An 18,692-nucleotide genomic window follows, 5' to 3' on the forward strand; every position below is an offset into this window, starting at 1 on the left:
GGTCCCCCGGGACCACAATGTATTAGGGGCCATTAGAGCCCACTATAATGGGAACCTCACTTCATCATTGAGGGGGGTTGGAAAAACACTCTAGCTTCGTATTAAGAGAAATACAAGATTCTTTTCTCCATTTCCTTCTGCAACTATTTTCTAAGTTTCTTATTAGGTTCTCTAAGTTCTTCATTTATAAGCTATATACTTTGATTTTTCTAACTTGACATTGTTCACGAGTTCTCATCGTCAATAGTTTGGCGCCATCTGTGGGAAGGATAAGTGCCAAGCCATTGTTCTTCTATTGATTCTGGTAGAAAAGATGTCGAGACGTTCGAAGTGGTTGAGAGAACCACAGGAGGTTGAGGTACACCTTGACGGAGACCAGTTGAAGGCCTCCATGAGATCCTCCTCCGCCACCTAAAAATGTGAATGCATCAAAGGAGCCTGGGGTTCACGAAGATGAAAGGGAGGCCTCATCCCCGGCCGTCCCACCTAATGAGAATCGTCCAAGGTCACCAGCTGCCCCCGCGAGAGATGTCGGCGAGTTCCCGCCCCCAAGGCGGCCATAAATGCCAAACTCCGACCGGCAAGATCCGGGCCCGTCGACGCGCAGGCCTGACAAGAATCCCCGAGTCCATCCCATGAGCTCGAGTTCAAGGTCTCGATTTTATGAAGAGGAGGTACGCAAACTGCACTGGAAGAACCAAAGGCTAGAAACCATCTTAGAGAACATGCAAGAGGTGTTGAATGGCCTACTACAGGGGAAATCAGACATATCGCTTCCTAGGCGAAAAAGAGAGGTCAAGAGGGGGCAAAAACCACAGTCCCAGTGGACGATGGGAGGACTCGACTCTCCACTAGTAATACCCCTCAGACAAAGTAGCGTGAACACCCTGGGAAGGCGAAGCAGCCCCAGGGGATAGAGCAGAATAACAATGCTAACCCTCACAATGACGTCGAAGTCACCTCTAGGGAGGCACCACCTGACCTAAGAGAAAAGCTCAATAGAAGGAGGTCTGAAGTAAGGACAACACCTCCTGTGGCCCATTTGAAGGGTAGAGAAAAGGGAAAGGCTGACCCTACAGAGTTGAGGGACTCCTTGAGTAGGAGGCGACAGGAGCTAGACACTTAGATGAGGAGCCTTCGGAGAAAGATCGTCACGATGTCTTGGGGGGCACATTACCAATGAAGAGTTCGACTACGAGTCGCCCTTCACGCGAGAATTCCAGTTGGAATGGCTCCCGACTAACTTTTAAGAACCTCATATGACCCCTTATGAGGGAAATACGGACCCCAGATACCATCTAGACGCGTTCAATGACCTGATGAAATTGAGAGGAATTAATAGCATGGCTAGATGCACTGCTTCGCTGTTATGTTAAAAGACCTGCGTACAAATGGTTCAAGAGGCTCTGACCAGGGTCTATTAGGTCATGGCAACAATTTTTCGACGAGTTCCTCCAACAACATCATGTCGTCCATGATTATACCTTACCTGGAACTAGGCTCGCTAATATAAAGCAAGGTGACGGAGAGAGCTTGAAGAGCTACATCCACAGGTTCAACATGGAAGCAGCTAAAGTGGGAAGCCTGACCAGGGGAGAACTCAAGATGGTGATCACAGCCAGAGTGCGCCCAGGCAGTAAGCTTTAGGATAATTTGATCAAAAGGGAGGTCACTGACTTAGACGATTTCTATGAGCGGGCACAGAAGTACATTCGTGTCGAAGACGGCCATGAGAACTTGAAGGCATCCCTTGTCAAGCCCTCATCCTCTAAAATTTCAAATGACACAAAAAAGAAAAGGGTGTATGAAGGCCCAAGAGATGACCACCAAAGGAAGCACAAACACGGAGGTAATCCCAGTCAAACATCCCACACCTTCTACACTGACCTGACACATACTAGGGAGCATATCTTCATAGCAAACGAGAATCAAGTCCCCTTCAGGAGACCCCCACCAATGAAGAGAGATCAGTCAAAGAGAGACCCTGGAAAGTACTGTCAGTATCATAAAGACATTGGCCACACCACTGTGAAATGCACTCATTTAAAGGTAAAGATAGAGGAACTCATACGCAGGGGACACTTGGGTAGATACATCCGAAGAGAAAATGAAAGACCAAATGATAGACCACCCTCGCCAGGAACGCGAGATGTAGCCCCAGAAGTGCAATGAGAGGTGAGGATGATCTTCGGAGGACCAGGATTCAGAGGAGAATCGAGAAAAGGATGAGATAGGTACGCCAAGGAAGCCAGGAGAAGCCCACCCTCATGCATGTTAAGCTTAGAACAACGACCCCCGAAAAACTTTAAAGGGAAAAATGACTCAGTAACCTTCAGTGAAGAAGACATGCGGGGTTTGCATTTCCCTCACAGTGACCCCTTGGTGTTGATTGTTTAGCTTGCAAACATGAGGGTACATCGGTTCCTGGTGGACAGTGGAAGCTTCGTAGACATCCTATATCGCCCAACCATAGAGAAGATGGGATTGGGTATCAGGAACCCAAAGCCCTGTAACACCTCCCTGTATGGGTTTACAGGAGACTCGATACAACCCCTGGGCACAATCGAGTTAGCCCTCACCATGGGAGAACCATCCAGATAGACCACTGTAATGACGAACTTTGTAGTAGTAAATTGTTCCTCGGCCTTCAACGCAGTATTAGGGAGACCCTCCCTGAGAGAATTGAAGGCAATAACCCCAGTATACCACTTGGCCATAAAATTCCCAACTCCTAAGGGGTGGCGGGCATGAAATGGGAACAAAAAGAAGCAAGGGAATGTTATACATTACAAGAAAAAATTCTTTTAATAACACCGAAAATGTGTTATCAAAACATACGATAACACTTTCTGATTAATTAAGACCGACTATGTTATCGTAGGTCAGGGTACTTTACATAACACTTTATCAGTGTTATACAGATGTGTTATTGTATTGTCAACGATAACACAATTTCTGTGTTATTTTAATATATAGATAAGTGTTGAATTATGTTATTTATAGTCGATTATATAACACTTTTTTTGTGTTATACTACACTTTAGTATAACACTTTTTTTGTGTTATACTATACTTTAGTATAACACATTTTTTGTGTTATACTACACTTTAGTATAACACATGTGTTATATTAGCTTAGAGAAACATAATCTTTTTTTACTTACACAAAACTAGGAAAACAAATATGAAAGTTGAAGCCAAATAAGGTAACATAAATAGATTTTTATTAATTACTCAAATGTAATTACAATATTTAGTCTACTAGTCTAGGTTTAAGAAATCATATTACAACATAATTTATGCCCAATTCAGATTCCTTTATCACTAAATACAAAACAAGAAATGTATACAAAAATTAGTGAAATACATTCTTCTATTCTAAAGGCCTCAACTACAAATGTTGTCAAGAATTGCTCCAAAGAAATCATCTCAATAGACCTGCACATTGTAAAAAAAAAAAGTCCTTTTATTATTAAGAACATAAGACTTAAGCTAGTTTCCACCTGTAAGCATATAAAGTTTAAATTAAATTCGTCAATATTCATACTCAAGAGCCTTTTCTTACTTTCTTCTTCATTCTTCTCTTCTTTAAAAAGTTCCTCTACTCCAAATCTCAAGATAGCTGAAAGCTCATTCTGCAATGGTGTAATAGAAAATGGCAATTAGAGAAGACATGAGAGAAAAATAGTATAGAAACTCTACATTGCATTTTTTTTTAAAACTACGTTTCCTGCCTAACCCTACAATATTTGGGGACCAGAAAACTATAGCAATTGCAATTGCAACGTAGGTACCCAAGAGGGACTCAACCTTGTGGAAGCAAACCGCATGCTTGACCATTGGAGCTACCCCTCTTGGGTTACTCTACATTAAATATTGATGTACAGAGAAAGAGAATTAGGGGCCTGGGAAAGGAGTTGAAGGGCCAGGGGAAAGATAACCACGACTAATCTCCCACTGATAATCTCCTTTATCATTTTTTAACATAAAAAAAAAATTTGTACATAATCCAACTAATTCAGGAAACTATTTCAAAACACCCCCACAGGACCCGTACCTTGTCAAAATAACTCCCCTTCTTTGCTTCTTTCTTCTCCAATCTGCCTTCTGCATTCAATTTCTGGATCACCAGGTGGTCAAGAACCTAAATGATACATGTAGAGATGTAAGTAAAACTTGTGAGAGAAAACAAAAGGCATTATTAGACTCTATAAAGCAAACAAATTTCTCAAGAATTTGAAGAGAATATCATCAACCATCTTTTTCTTAGCTCGCTCCAAGATATCTTCCTCAACACTTTTGCTTGTGACAAATCTGTAGATGTTCACAACTTCTTGTTGGCCGATTCTATGAGCTCTACTCATTGCCTGAAAATGAACGCATTAATTAAGTAAAACCATTTTCTCTGATTATATTCTGCAATGAAAAAACCCATAAAAAATAACATAAAATACCCAAAAGAAATTAAAAAATTAAAAGGAGATTTCATTTCAATCAAACCTGTAGGTCATTTTGAGGGTTCCAGTCCGAATCAAATATGATAATTGTATCTGCTGTTGCAAGGTTGATACCTAGGCCACCTGCCCGAGTTGAAAGAAGGAAGTAGAAATCATCACTACCAGGTGCATTAAAATGATCCATTGCTTGCTGACGCAGTTCAGCCTTAGTGCTGCCATCTAGCCTTTGAAATTGAAACCCTCTATGTGACATATATTCTGCTAGTATATCCAACATTCTTACCATCTGCAATAAATCAGTATTATTAATTTAACCATCAGAAAATACTTATCTGGGCATTGAGTAATACAATATACTGTGAAGACATAATCACAGTCTTAGATAGATAACTCCCATACTACAATAGTAAAGATACAGGAACACTGAAAATCGGCAACATGCCTTTTATTTATCTAGATATATTAGCATTATAATTTTCTTCAGTATGAAAGAAAACTAACATAGTCATCAAAATGAAGATAACAATTAAAAGAGCGTAGAATAACAAGTCTCGCCTTTTTAAAATAAGAAATAAATCACAACTCTCACAAAGTAACCCAAGGAACCAAAAAACCATACACTCAGAAAAACAATAACTTATTTTATTAAACCAAACTGAAGAAATAATATGAATCGGCCAACGGCCATGCAAGGAGGAAATATGAGAAAGGGAAAAGAAACACAAACAAACATAACATGGGAGAACCAAACAAAACACTCAATCTCATACACACAACCGAAGAACCAAACACTTGAATCTTGTCTCAAATAACCAAGAATTTAATGCTATCCAACATTGTCTTCAAAATCTACAAAGATTTCTCTTATTCCTCTCCAACCAAGTATCCATCTACTTCCTAATTCTGAAGTCTTAATTACTAAATAAATGCGGCTGGATTAGCAAACAAGCCTGACAAAAAAAAAAATAGCCCATTTAGGAAATGAAAAATAAAACTTACATAGATAATTCATATATTTATTGACATAAATGTCCAGTTGGGGATTCCATCAACTTCTAAGGTCTAAAATAATAGCATACTCCACAAATGCTAGTACCATAAATAAACTTACAACATTTCTTCATGCTCAATTTTACTTATAAATCATATACATGACAAAGTCATAGCATCAAGAAACATAATTCCAGATACTGTTCTAACATAACAAGTTAACTACAAGTTAAGTTTTGTTAATTTTGACAAAAGAGCATAGAAAAAAAATTCTTATACTGCTTTGATGCCTACAAAAAACCATCTACTTTGGATTCCTCCATTGAATGTCGAATGAAAATATGAAACCAGAGTGCTTTGAAGCCTAAAAAAAAACATGTACTTTAGGATTCTTCTACTGAATGTCAAATGAAGAATGAAACCAAAGTGCTTTGATGCCTACAAAAAATCATGTACTTTGGACACCATGGTTCAAGAACTAGACATAATGTGAGGAACACATAATTCATAGAGAGACATAAACATGTTGGTGTAACATGCCAATTGAAAAAAGACATGCCATTATTACAAAATAACAGAAGAACAATGTTGCTAATACTTGGAACGTTGGTACATCAAAAAATTATGGCTTTAATATTAACGTTACAAGAATTTTGGCTTGCTTAGATACAGAGTGCCCTATGACTACGAGACACTACAATTCCTAGAATATAGTAAGAAAAATGGTAAAAGTAAACAAAGAATTATATCCAAATGAAAAACAAAGCAGACGTTTAAGCACAACAAGTGTTGCACTCTAATCAAGCTTCATAGCTTCAAGAAACCTCTCAAAAAACATATCAAGCACAATAGCATCTTAAACAAACCTGGGAAAAAATTAAAACACGATGCTTTGTCTCATGCAACCTAACAAGCAGCTTATCGAGTATAACTAACTTCCCACTGCTCAAAATAATTCTCTCAAGTTTACTGCTATCATTGGTTCTTGAGTCGCCACCATAACCATGGTCTGCACTCTCAAACAGGAAGGGGTGATTGCAGCACTTCTTTAACTCAACCACAATATTTAAGATGTAACCTGAAAATAATTATTACACAAATGTTTCAGCAATTGCTTAATACGAAAACTAGAACCACACTATGATGTTGATATGGAATGGTGAAGTTTTATCCATGGTAAACTTATGAGTAATAACATATCAAATTTCCAGTAGACACTAACAGAACATGGACACTAGAATCACAATACTAGCGTTGCTAAAGAATATTAATTTATTAAAACAAAAAACTCTAGAAAGAAAAATCTCTTCCACCAATATTAATTTGGCATTTCCATGGAAGCATTATGTTATACATAAGAAGTTACAAAGACACCCATAAAATATGTACATTAAATTCCCTGTCAAAGCAAATTCAATAATAAAACCAAAATCAATTGATAACCAACAGGATAGAATAAATCAAGAAGAGGAGTTCCAGAAGTAAAGAAAGGCAAATGATAGGTCCCAGTACATTAATAGAATATAGATAGTAGAGAGGTTTGTGGGTAATTGTAGTGATGGATAGTGGATGCGTTGAAATAGCCTAGTATATACAAAGTAGAAGAATGAAGGAAGCATGATGATCGTAATGAATTGAGCAGTAGCTCTTGAGAGTGTTATGGGGGTGAATTCTGCCACCACTTGTGGCTAAAAATGATCAAACTAACAAAAGAAGCAATTGGGCAAGAGCTGCTTGTGCTTTTTCCCTATATTCAAAGTCACCTTGTCTCGTATCATATACATCATTGGGGCTGGTTCAATAGTCCAGCTTTTAACGAATCATGCCTTTATATTTTGGCCAAAAGTCAACTTTTCTTTAAAGAAACATCAACTTGTATTAATGCTAAAATAATACAAGAGTAAAGTGAGTGAGAAAACACCCAGATCATCAAACAAGCAAAAGGAGAAGAGCTAAACTGTCACCCCTACTTATGATAAACCACATCCATCAAAAACTAACAATAGACATATAATACCTCCAAATTCTTCAAAAAATATTTGCAACACATAATACCTGATTCCCACGAACTCCTTTGTTCAAGTCATGGAAGTTGCGTTCCAATATCCACTTATAGTACCTAAATGAAATATGTTAGCATCAAACATGCAGAGAGTAAATTGACTGATATTATAGAGACTCCTGTCTATAAATTAACAATAGAACTTACTGTTTCTGAAGTGGAGACATCTCAACCCTAAGAATTCGCTCAACTTTTGGAGGCAAAGATTTCTCTACATCCTTAATAACTCTTCGGAGAATGTGAGGTCTTAATTTCGTATGAAGATTAGCAAGCTATAAATATTCAAATGCAAATATTACTTTCAGAGTATGGACAATCAGCCAAAAAGAAATAAAGAGCAATGAAATCAATATTAAGTACCTAATCATAAATATTCTATGATGCTAAGCAAGATAAGTTGTATACCTCATTCTCATTAAAAGAGTCAAGATTCTTATAATTCTGAACAAAATCATCTTTACTCCTCAACTTATCTGGATCAAGGAAATGAAGCAGGGCCCTACAAGAAAACAAAAGGTGAATATGGAAAATCAATAAGCATGAGTAGGAAGGTAAGACAAGTTAAGCGAAGTTTCCCTCATCGACATAATAAAAAATTATTCAGAAAAATCGTGATAATAATTCGGCTTTCCTATATATTTTTCAATCTCAAGATCTACTTCTTAAGCTGTTTCTCGGAGCTCTAACAAGGTCAATAAAATGGTGGTCTAAAAAATTGCAAAATTATAAAGCAGGCAAGTGAAGCACCTGACATAACAAGAGTACATAAGCAAAATACCCATTTTCCATATGTATATATATACATATAAATCTATATATTGTTTATTTTATTTCAGGAAATCAAATAATCAATAAAGCAAGGGTTTTCAAGAATTTATCCACCTCCCTTTTTCTATATTTCCATAATCTCCTTTCTAGATTATTATCAGTCACAATATAAGCTGTAATTGTACAACTATGTTATGCATTTTCTTGTTTATAATAACAAAATTTTATTGAAGAATTCAACTAAGAAGAACATCTGGGAATTGAAGCTAATTCAGAGAATGATTATGATAACTAAAATGTAATAAAAGCCAAGAGAAGACAGAAGAGTCAACAACATTGTAAGAATAAAAAAGAATAGTACTTGAAACATGAGTAGTTTAGAAATATATTATTAAAATGATATCTAGACACCAAATGAAATTGATGATGGTTCCACTATAACAGCTAACAAAACAGTTGCCCAACATCAAAATTTTAGCATATCTAGAAATTGTAGCTGCTTCAACCTCTCCACACATAATTAAAGATGCCAAAAATTATCAAATAGAACATAAGAAATTCAAATTTAATAATTCAATATTTCTGCAAATTTAAACATTAAAGGAATTACTAAGCACAGAGTTTAAACCCATCCAACAGCTAAAAGATTTGGTATATGTGCTCATAATCACAATTGGTGGAGGGAGAAGAACAAAAATTATTCCCATACTTCCCACTTCCCACTTCCCAGGCACCATAATCAGCTCTAAACATAAAACTCCAAACAAGCTGGACTGTTTTGTTAAATGGGTAATCACATGCATGTATAGCAAATTAACAACAATGCAGAACACACAAAATCTTATATGTCTGTGTTAGTGAAAAAGAGAAATTATTTACCACAACTCTTCCACACTGTTCTGTAATGGAGTACCAGTAATCAACAACTTGTTCTTGGTGCTAAATTCCTGTCAATCACAGCACTAGCAAATGGTAACAAACTAAACTTGAAAAGGAAAGATAAAATGGGCAGTTGTAAATTCAATTGCCATGATTAACCTACTGAAAGTGTTGTATACAACTGTGCTTCACTATTTTTTAACCTGTGTGCTTCATCAACCATCAGATAGCACCACTTGATCTTTGAAAGGACAGCTTTATCTTTCAGAACTACTTCATATGTAGTCAATAGTGCATTAAACTTTATTGGCCTGCCAACATTTTTGTTATTGTAGAATTCATACTGCTGACAAACCTGCATCCAACAGAAAACTTTTAAGAAAAAATGAGGCACTAATTATGATAGCACTAAAAGAGACAATGGTCACATGTCCGTGACCTCCTCCCAAGTTATTAAAAAACCCTCACTTATGATGGGCACTTTTTGACATAGAAAAAGTAATCATAATGCAGCATGTAGACTGTTACTAATATTAAAATATTTACATTAAACATCTATGTGACATGTACCAATATACATGTAATGGAAAAACTTAAACTCACCTCTCGACTTGCACGAGTACCAACATATACAATAATATTCATCTCAGGTAGCTACTTCCTAAATTCTTTTGCCCAGTTTGATAATGTGGATAATGGTACAACAACAAGAAATGGCCCATGGATATGTTGAGCATTCTGTAAAGAGAACAAACAAAACCTTGATCTCAAGTCTAGCTCTAAAGAAAAACTCATGACCTCAAATTTCAAGAAATTTTCAAAATAACTACATTTACACCTGTAAAAACCCAAGCATGGATACTGACTGAACAGTTTTACCAAGACCCATCTCATCAGCTAAAATAACATTAGTATCATTTCGCCAACTGCAAAAAGAAAGAGATTTTAAACAGATAACTGCCAAAGTATAATACTTTTACGGTAACACTTAATAATGGAAAAACAGTTCCAAATAAAATGACATACCTATTAACAAGAAAATTCAGACCCTCAAGCTGATAATCACGCAGCTTTCCTCCCCTCAACCATTCAGGCTGCTCATCAAGCTTCCGTAAACTTGCTAAACATTAAAAATGCACCCATTATGTCTGTTGCATATGACAAACCAAATTCTAGACAAAGATACAATGTTTAAAAGCATAGTTGAAATAAAAATCATAGTAGAAATAAGTTGTGTTTAGCAAACCAATGTCTGGAGATAAGTGCACAGTTAAAATGTACTCCTCCCACATATAAAATAAAGATAGTATTTACATTACTAAAAAGTTTGCCTATATTTCTTTGTATAAAATACCAACGTGTTCTTTATATTTCATATTTTCTATCTGAATAAAACTGGTTCATTAAAAATTTATGAAATGTTTGCTAATATAGAAGAAATGGCAGGATCACAAAGTTGATGCATATGAGCATCAAAATGGTTGTATTTACCTACTTTTGTTCATATTTAGTAGAAAAGAATGACATTGGAACTTTCATCGGCCACTCAAATTTGAGCACACCATCGTTCAAGTTTTTAAAACTCCAAAGAAATACCAACCTTTGCTCTTTTTGCGCTGGGGATCTACCAATTTCCCCTGTACAGAAATTTCAGCCTCACAGGCCTGCTCATAGATGACATACTACAAGCATTAGTAAAATATAGAAGCACTTTCTACTTGAGTGAGAATTTGTGTCTGCATACAATCAAAACCCAGTGAAGTAAACTACCCAATGAGCTCAAGACCAAAACAATGAAGGAAATCAACCCTAAAAAAAAAGAGCAGAAACAACACAAACTAGGGATCCAAATGCATATTCATCTGATGCTAACAAATGATGCATTGCATGATAACCTTGGTTGAGGATCAAAATGCTGGATAAGCCTACACAGTTTAGGAATGTAAAAGGCTCAAGGGTAGAAAACTACTTATGGAACCATCGGTTGACATCTAATGTAGTGAATACATACTTTTTTTTTTAAAAAGAAAAGGAGATAGAGACCAGGCACTAGACCCGACCCCCCCTCAAATAAATTAATAACCCTCGCTTATGGCGGAGGAAAACCTTGGTACAAACAAGAAAATAATACAAGGAAAATAATACACCCCCTACAGCCCAGACTACACTACCAAAAAACTCTTCCACTCACTGGAGAGATCCAAAAAGGATAAACCCTTAAAACCCTTTGTGCGATACACCCAATAGCCACCCAAAACTTAATTCTCGCCCAAATGATTAAAGGTAGGCTAGTCTTTTCGTCAAAGATTCTGCCATTCCGTTCTAACCAAATTGCCCAAAAAGTAGCTAAAATTGTGGCCCTCCACAGCTTATTCAAACGTTTATTCCCCAAAAAGAAAAATACTTGAGCAGAATACCAATATTTTCCACAAAAAAGAAAAATAAAACGTTCCTATGTCAATTTTTGTTTTCTTTCAATCAATTGTTAGAAAGATACAGTTTTTCAAGACAGAGGCTCCGGATAATGAAAATCGCAAGCTAAAACTTAAATTCACATGCAGATATGCTATGCACTTAAAATTAGTAAAGAGAACAAAAGGGCTAGGAACAAGATGATGATGATAATGATCAAACAATTATGTTGTTGTGACTTTTACAATTAATGAAAACAATTTAAATGTCAGAAAAGTACCTGGCATCCATATATGGTTTAAGATCAATTATTTCTCTGAAAGTAACATGGCCATTCAATTTACTTAAGCGACCCCAAGCATCTTGGCTGAACCTCTTAAGATGATGGTCAAAATAGGCGGAGCTTTATTAATAAGGACCCTCTTGGTAGCATCCCTCTTGACCTTCACCGATTCAGAATTTAATTCATCATCACCATTTTCCTCAGTTTCAGGGTTCAGGGCTGATATCTTAGACTCGCTCTGCTGAACTTTATTGCCGATAGATCCAGCACTACTAGCTTCGTCAACACAGCATGAATCTATTGCTTGACCAATTAAACTTTCTTGCTTGCAAGTGTGAAAGGAGCCTGAAGAACCTGATTGCTCTTGTGAATATTTCATCACAAGAAATATAGAAAAAATAAGTCTTAAATATGGAAAAGAATTCTTAATCTTCTCGTAATTACCAAGAACAAGAAAACTATCAGTAAGAGTCTTGCTCAATACCTTCAGTGCTTCTAAATCAGATCTAACTGTAGTAATTTCGTCTTGAATCAGAGAAACCCTTGACTCGAATATGGTTAAGCCCTTCTCAGGATTTGTCTTTCGTGAAGGGGAGTGAGAGACCGAGAGAGCTACTAGCCTACGGGAAAGACCGAGAGAGAAAGACCGAGAGAGACCAGGAAGAGAAAGATTGAAGAAATGGATAAGGGGAAATGGGTACACGGGAAAGGTAGAAAAAACTTAGTCATTTTGGCGGTATTTTATTTTACTTTGTCGCCTGAAATTTTTCACATATACAATAACTCTTTTTAAATACTATTATAATGATGTGTTATGGTAATGGGTGTTTGGTGTAGTGATAACACGTCCCTTCGCACAACCATGAGACCGCCAGAACTTATGGCGATGGTAGTGCATGGGGGTACAAATCTGAGAGAGTTCAACCCCAAAGTTACTGAGGAGATCAGAATCGATGGTTGTGCATACGCGCCTGAGAGGGAACATCGGGTAATGCTGCACTTCTAGCATGAAAAATCAAAGGGGTTACCATAGTTAGCCCCGCAACAGCTATTAGTTAGAGGGGTAACTTAGATGCCCTGATATGTAGTAAGAACATCGTTGCCACAAATACCTATGTACTCTCCTTATGTTTAATGAATATGTTTTTTATTGGCATGTCACACCCCTCATTTACATGAGCACGTATCTAACTTTTATACCTATCACCAATTGGAATTATCAAAGCGCATGAGCAAAATAACCAAAGTGCATGACGAGATAAATCTCGCCAACCACTTGGGGGGCAAGGTACACGGCCAAAAATGGTTCTAAAAGAGACCCTTAAATATATATATATAAGGAAGAAAACCTTACAAGGCATCTCTCGAGTTCACAAGGATTAGCTATCCTTATGAATATCAAGAGGGTCAAAAGGTCCTACAAGAATAGCCTCCTAATAAAGGTTGACCCTTCCATAAGAGGAAAAGCCTTAGGAAGAGCCTCCTAATAAAGGCTGATACCTCCACAAGAGGAAAGGCCTCAAGAAGAGCCTCTTAATAAAGGTTGATACCTCCACAGGAGGAAAGGTCTCAGGAAGATCCTCCTAGTAAAGGCAAATGCTTCCATGAGAGAAAAGGCCTCAGGAAGAGCATCCACCTATAAGCCTAGAGCGGCCACCAAGCCGTCTAGCCAAAAAGGTCCTAAAAGAGACCCTTGCAAAAATAGTACTATGCATAATGATGAGAAGGACGCTTCTCGCAAAAAATAATAAGCGCGCGCAAAGGTATATAAAAGGATAACTTTAACCCAAAGGGTCAACATATCCTTATAGATACAATCAAGGTGCACCAAATAGAGACCTATCGAACCCCTTCGTATGGGCTCCAAAGGACCTCAAGAATGATAAATAAAAAAGTATATATATATAAAAAAAACCTATCGAACCCCTTTTTTGGGCTCAAAAGGACCTCAAACATAGAGGAACAAAATCAAATAATCGCATATATATATATAGAAAAAAAAAAGGAGTCGCAATAATGTAAGAGGACTTATGAAAGTTCCAACAAAATAAAAAAAATTAATGATAAGCTCAAGTGAGCATACAGCCAAATCGAATTAAATGATAATATCGCAGAAGTAGAATCTCAGGGCCTCCTGCTGCGAGCATTCCACTCAGCCACCCTGGCAACGGTGTGCTCACCAAAGGAGGAGAAATCGATGTTAGGATTTTGCCTCTACATTCCATAGAGGGCGCGCTCTGTTGATTTGTACTCGATTTTAGCCAAACTCGCCTCTAGGAGAGTCACCCTCTCCTGCAACATTGCGACCTTAGCTTCTGCTCCCCCAAGATCAGCCTCTAGGCGAGCAACCTTCTCCTGCAACATCATGGCCTTGGCATTCGCCCTCTTCTTCTTTTTCGACGATGAAGAGGCCTTCGCCACGGCCTTCTCAAGCTTAAGCTTGGTATCAGTGAGTTCCCTCTTGAGCCCCTGAACCTTTACCGTTAGACGGTCCCTTTCGGCATTCGATGAGGAGAGGTCCTACGCCGAGTCTGCGAAGCGTTGGGCCACCAGAGAAGCCTGGACAAAAAAAAACCCATATATAAGAAAATATTAATAATGATGATGAGCAAACAAAGAATCCAAAAGAAAAAAGAGTAAGGTCAATGTAAGGCGCATGAACTCACCCAAGTTGTGGAGCGCACAAGAGTCTCCCCAAGCTCTGACATGGAAAAATTCTCGAGACTTCTCCTATCAGTCTCAGGAAGACCCTCAATGACCCAAGTATACCATTGCCCATAATAGGTCACCATATGACCCACCCAGGGTGCCCCTTCCGAGTCAGGGGCGCCTAGCTGGGTAGGGACAGATGACCCGCTCACCGAAGGAGGAGGGGACGCAGGAATATCGGGAAAATGAGCCCCCGATGGACCAAGATTGAGGGGAGCATGAGGAAGAGTATCGTAGTCCTAAGAAAAGGGACAGATGAACCCCCTAGCATGGCCTGCTAACCGTGGGAGTGAGAGGCCATGTCATGGTCCATAGGGGCCAAAGGAGGGCACCCGCTAGGAGACGGAGATGATCGGCGAGGTCGTCTGGGTTCAAGGGAAACCTCCTCGGGCACCCACTCCGCGTCACCCTCGTCACAGTGATGCTCAACTAAAGGCGCCTTCTTCCTTCGCTCGGAAACGTGCCACAATGCATCAGGATCCAAAACTGCGGATAAGTTGTGGCGGTTCAGGTTTGCCACAGTGAAGAGGCGGGCGGTGATTAGTGGTGAAAAATACACATTTATTGATTTTAATAGTCAAAATAAATTAAGTTTTAATTAATATTTTCATGGAATTAATATGATTTATTTTATAAATGAAAATATTTGATTTTGATATAATTTATTGTTATTTTGTAGGAATTAAAGTTGTATTTTGGCACTTTGAAATGAAGAGAAAAGAAAACAATTAAAACTGAAAAAGAATGATGAAGAAAATGGCATTTTTAAAAGAATTGTTGCCCATGCCCGAAGGCCCAAACCGAAGGCCCAGACTCCTATTTTCTCCTTGCCCAGCTGCCAGGTGTCACCGCCACAGCCCGCCACGCGTCCTCCTGCCAGCCAACCCTAGGCCGCCACCTATCTGCATGCTTCAACCATCCCAGCAATCTTAGCCTTCTTCAGCAACCCGTGGCCCAAAGCCAGCCTCTCTCTCCCAAAGCCCAATGCAGGCCAGGGCCATCCGAAGCAACCAATCTGCCAGCAGCCAAGCTTCTGCCTTTCTCCTCCCCCAGCCAGCCATGCCACGTGTCACTTCTCCATTGGCTGGGCTTGGTCAAAGTCTCCTCTACTACAGCCACCCATGAGCCCAAGTTTTTGTGCACTTTGGGCCTTGCACCTTTCCTCTTTGAGCTTTAAAACTCTTGTTTTTGTGGTATTTTAGAAAAGGGAAAAATGACCATACACCAAAATAGCTAAGTTAATATTAATAATAAGATTTGATTTTTCAAAATCATATTTTATTATTAATATTTCAGATTTATTTTGTAAACCTCATTTTGTTGTTTAATTTCTTTTTAGTCATTTTCTCGTTCTATAAATAGGGACTCTCATTTCATATTTACCATGTAATTTTTAGGTAGCAAAACTCTACCAAATTTTAGTCTCATTTCTCATATTTTCTCTCTAGAATTTCATGAGAATGTCTAGCATAATAGGCTAACCTTCATAGGAAAGTTAGGATGATCCTATATGCACTATGACTTTGTTTGGTATTTTTTATTCACCATGTACTTAAAGTTTATATATTTGAGTGATTTATTTTCTTTCATCTCTATTTCTTCATCTTGTTATCTATATTTATGTTTACTAATAGTATATAGATTTTGTCAAGCACTTTCTATGTATTATCAAATTAGTGAAAATAATATAGATAGTATCTTTATCATTTTCTCCATCTCATTCATATATATTTACTTTTGCTAAAATCTATATAGAATTAATCATGCTCTTTCTATGTATTTTATAAATAGTAAAAGTAATATTTGTGTTAGGTTTTATGTCCAATCTTTTATTGCATTATTGTCAGTGGTATAATGTCATTTTTAGATTTCACATCAGATTTATCTCATCTTTCCATGGTAAAGAATAGTAATCACTTGAATACATTTTCGTGAAACATATTTGTGCTTCAATGTTAAATCTTCCAAATGAATAGTTGGGATGTGAATTACCCATTTGTGTAATTTTTATGAATCACAGATCCAAATAAATAAGTATGCATATTGGTGACTCTTGATCATTCCTACTTGTTACCTATTGTTACATCACACTTTAGTCTATCTTTATTTCTAATCTTTAAATCTCAAAACCAACAAAAATATCACTTATTCTATTTTCCTCATATTATTTATCTCTAAACTTTATTTATTGATTAACTTTAATTCCTTGCCTCCTTGTGGAATCGACCGCCCGATCTATACTACAACCACCGCTTAGTGGATGCACATTTTGGGCATTAAACAGGCGGCCATTTTCTGGGCGGGGTCGGCATCGAGTAGTTTGTCCACTGGCGCTGCCTCTGACCAGGGAATGTCAAGGTCACCGAACTCCTCTACACAATCAACACAATTGCAAATATGAGCATAAGTTCCAGAATAAACAATTCAAAGTAAAAGGAAGATGAGCTTGAAGTACTTACTTGGGGATGAGCGAAAGCGTTCACGTACGAAGAGGGAACCTTTTACGAAGAAAAAGTCCTGCTTCCAGGACCCTAGGTTCGATACAAAACCCTCTATGAGGGAAACCTGGGAGTTGGCCTTCTGTAAGAAATAAAAGTCTTTGGATTTGGGGGTTGGCATGAGGTTATACATGAAATGCACCTCTCGAGTCGTAGGAGCGCATTTGTTGAGCTCAGTGAATGCCATGTATAGGCAACTTAAGGTCAGCCAGCTGTTAGGCACCAGCTGGAGCGGAGCAAGGTCGAAGTGATTGAGTATCATGATGAAAAATGAGTGCAAATGAATGGTCCCACCCACTTTCAAAATATGCTCGCTCATGGCCACGCACCCCTGGGGGGGATTATCGGCCCGGCAGGTATTGGAAGGAACATACAACTTGTATTCCTTGCCAATGCGATATTTCGTGGATAGCTCCAACAACTGATTCTCTGACACGTTGGACACAATAGAAGATGCCAATTAAGTACCAGAATCTTGCACCTCGAAAGCCACCTACCGTTGTACTCTCTTTGCCATATCTGCAAAACCAAAGGAAAAAGGTGAGGTAGAAACATGACACTTTACCCTCCATTTTTTCTTCCTAGCAAGGATCTTCCATCGAGGCGCTGAGTGTGGAAGCGCAAAGCAAGGGTGAATCGAAAACAAGGGTTGAGGGGAACTCGGGATGACCCTATAACAACCATAAGGGGAGAACGGGGCAGGAAGTTCAGGCGGGAGATTTCCCTCCATGAACTCCAACTCCATCTGTAGATCCAAAAGGGTCACCCTAAGGTTTGCTATGTGATCGCTAAGGTCAAAGGGGAAAGAAACTCCATCTCCCCTCAAAACTGAGTCTATTTCGCTCTCCATTACCCAGATTTTACGCCTAAGTTTAGCCATATGCTCAAGGTGACGTATAAGGGCCTGCGTCAAAGTGTCCTAGTCTTTGTGAGTGTTGTTTTCGGGGGACTCCGAGTCTGATGATAAGTCTACAAACTCGACCCCCGGAGGAGCACTAGATGATCCCTCACAGGCCATGGAACCTCGCCTCGTAGGTAATAAGGGTGCACATGTAAATGAGGGAATTGCTACATAACACAAAGGAATGAGCTTAAAACCTCTAGACATGAGCACTCTAAATGACCAACTACGGGGTACAAACAAGGGCATGTAATAGGATCAACTCACAACGAGCTCTGGCCAAAGCAACCCATCCCGAGTAGTGGTAATTTGGACCCAACGAAATAAGAAAGAAAGAAAGTATACCTTATGTAAGAAAAATCGGGCATTGTCATGGTTGAAGGGAGGCCGAAGGTCAAAAGTACCAGCACGATCAAAAGGAGGAAAAGGTTCCAAAGCACCACCATGATCGAATGAATGCGAAGGGTCGAAGATTTGCGCCTACAAAAATGGAGGAGAGAGGAGTTTTAATCCCCAAATACCTGTATGGATATTCATATAAAAGAAATGAATTTGAATAATAAAAGGAAAGGAAAACCAAAGTGAGGTTGTGAGGAATTGAACCCCTTACCTCTTGAAAGGAGTAAGGATTCCAAAACCACTAAGCAAAAGAGATAAAGTGTAAATAATAGGCTAGATATGAAGGCCTATTTAAAAGAACCATAGGCTCATCTTAGCCATCGAACCCAAGGCT

At 38.3% G+C, this 18,692-nt stretch overlaps 1 pseudogene; it reads right to left on the bottom strand.

The window, feature by feature from the left end:
- Positions 1-3,207: 3,207 nt before the first annotated feature.
- LOC133821004 (protein CHROMATIN REMODELING 5-like) lies at positions 3,208-18,333 on the bottom strand (annotated as a pseudogene).
- Between the last annotated feature and the right edge of the window lie 359 nt (positions 18,334-18,692).

This window comes from Humulus lupulus, chromosome 1, assembly GCF_963169125.1.
Source record: "Humulus lupulus chromosome 1, drHumLupu1.1, whole genome shotgun sequence".
In the NCBI taxonomy this organism is placed as follows: Eukaryota; Viridiplantae; Streptophyta; class Magnoliopsida; order Rosales; family Cannabaceae; genus Humulus; species Humulus lupulus.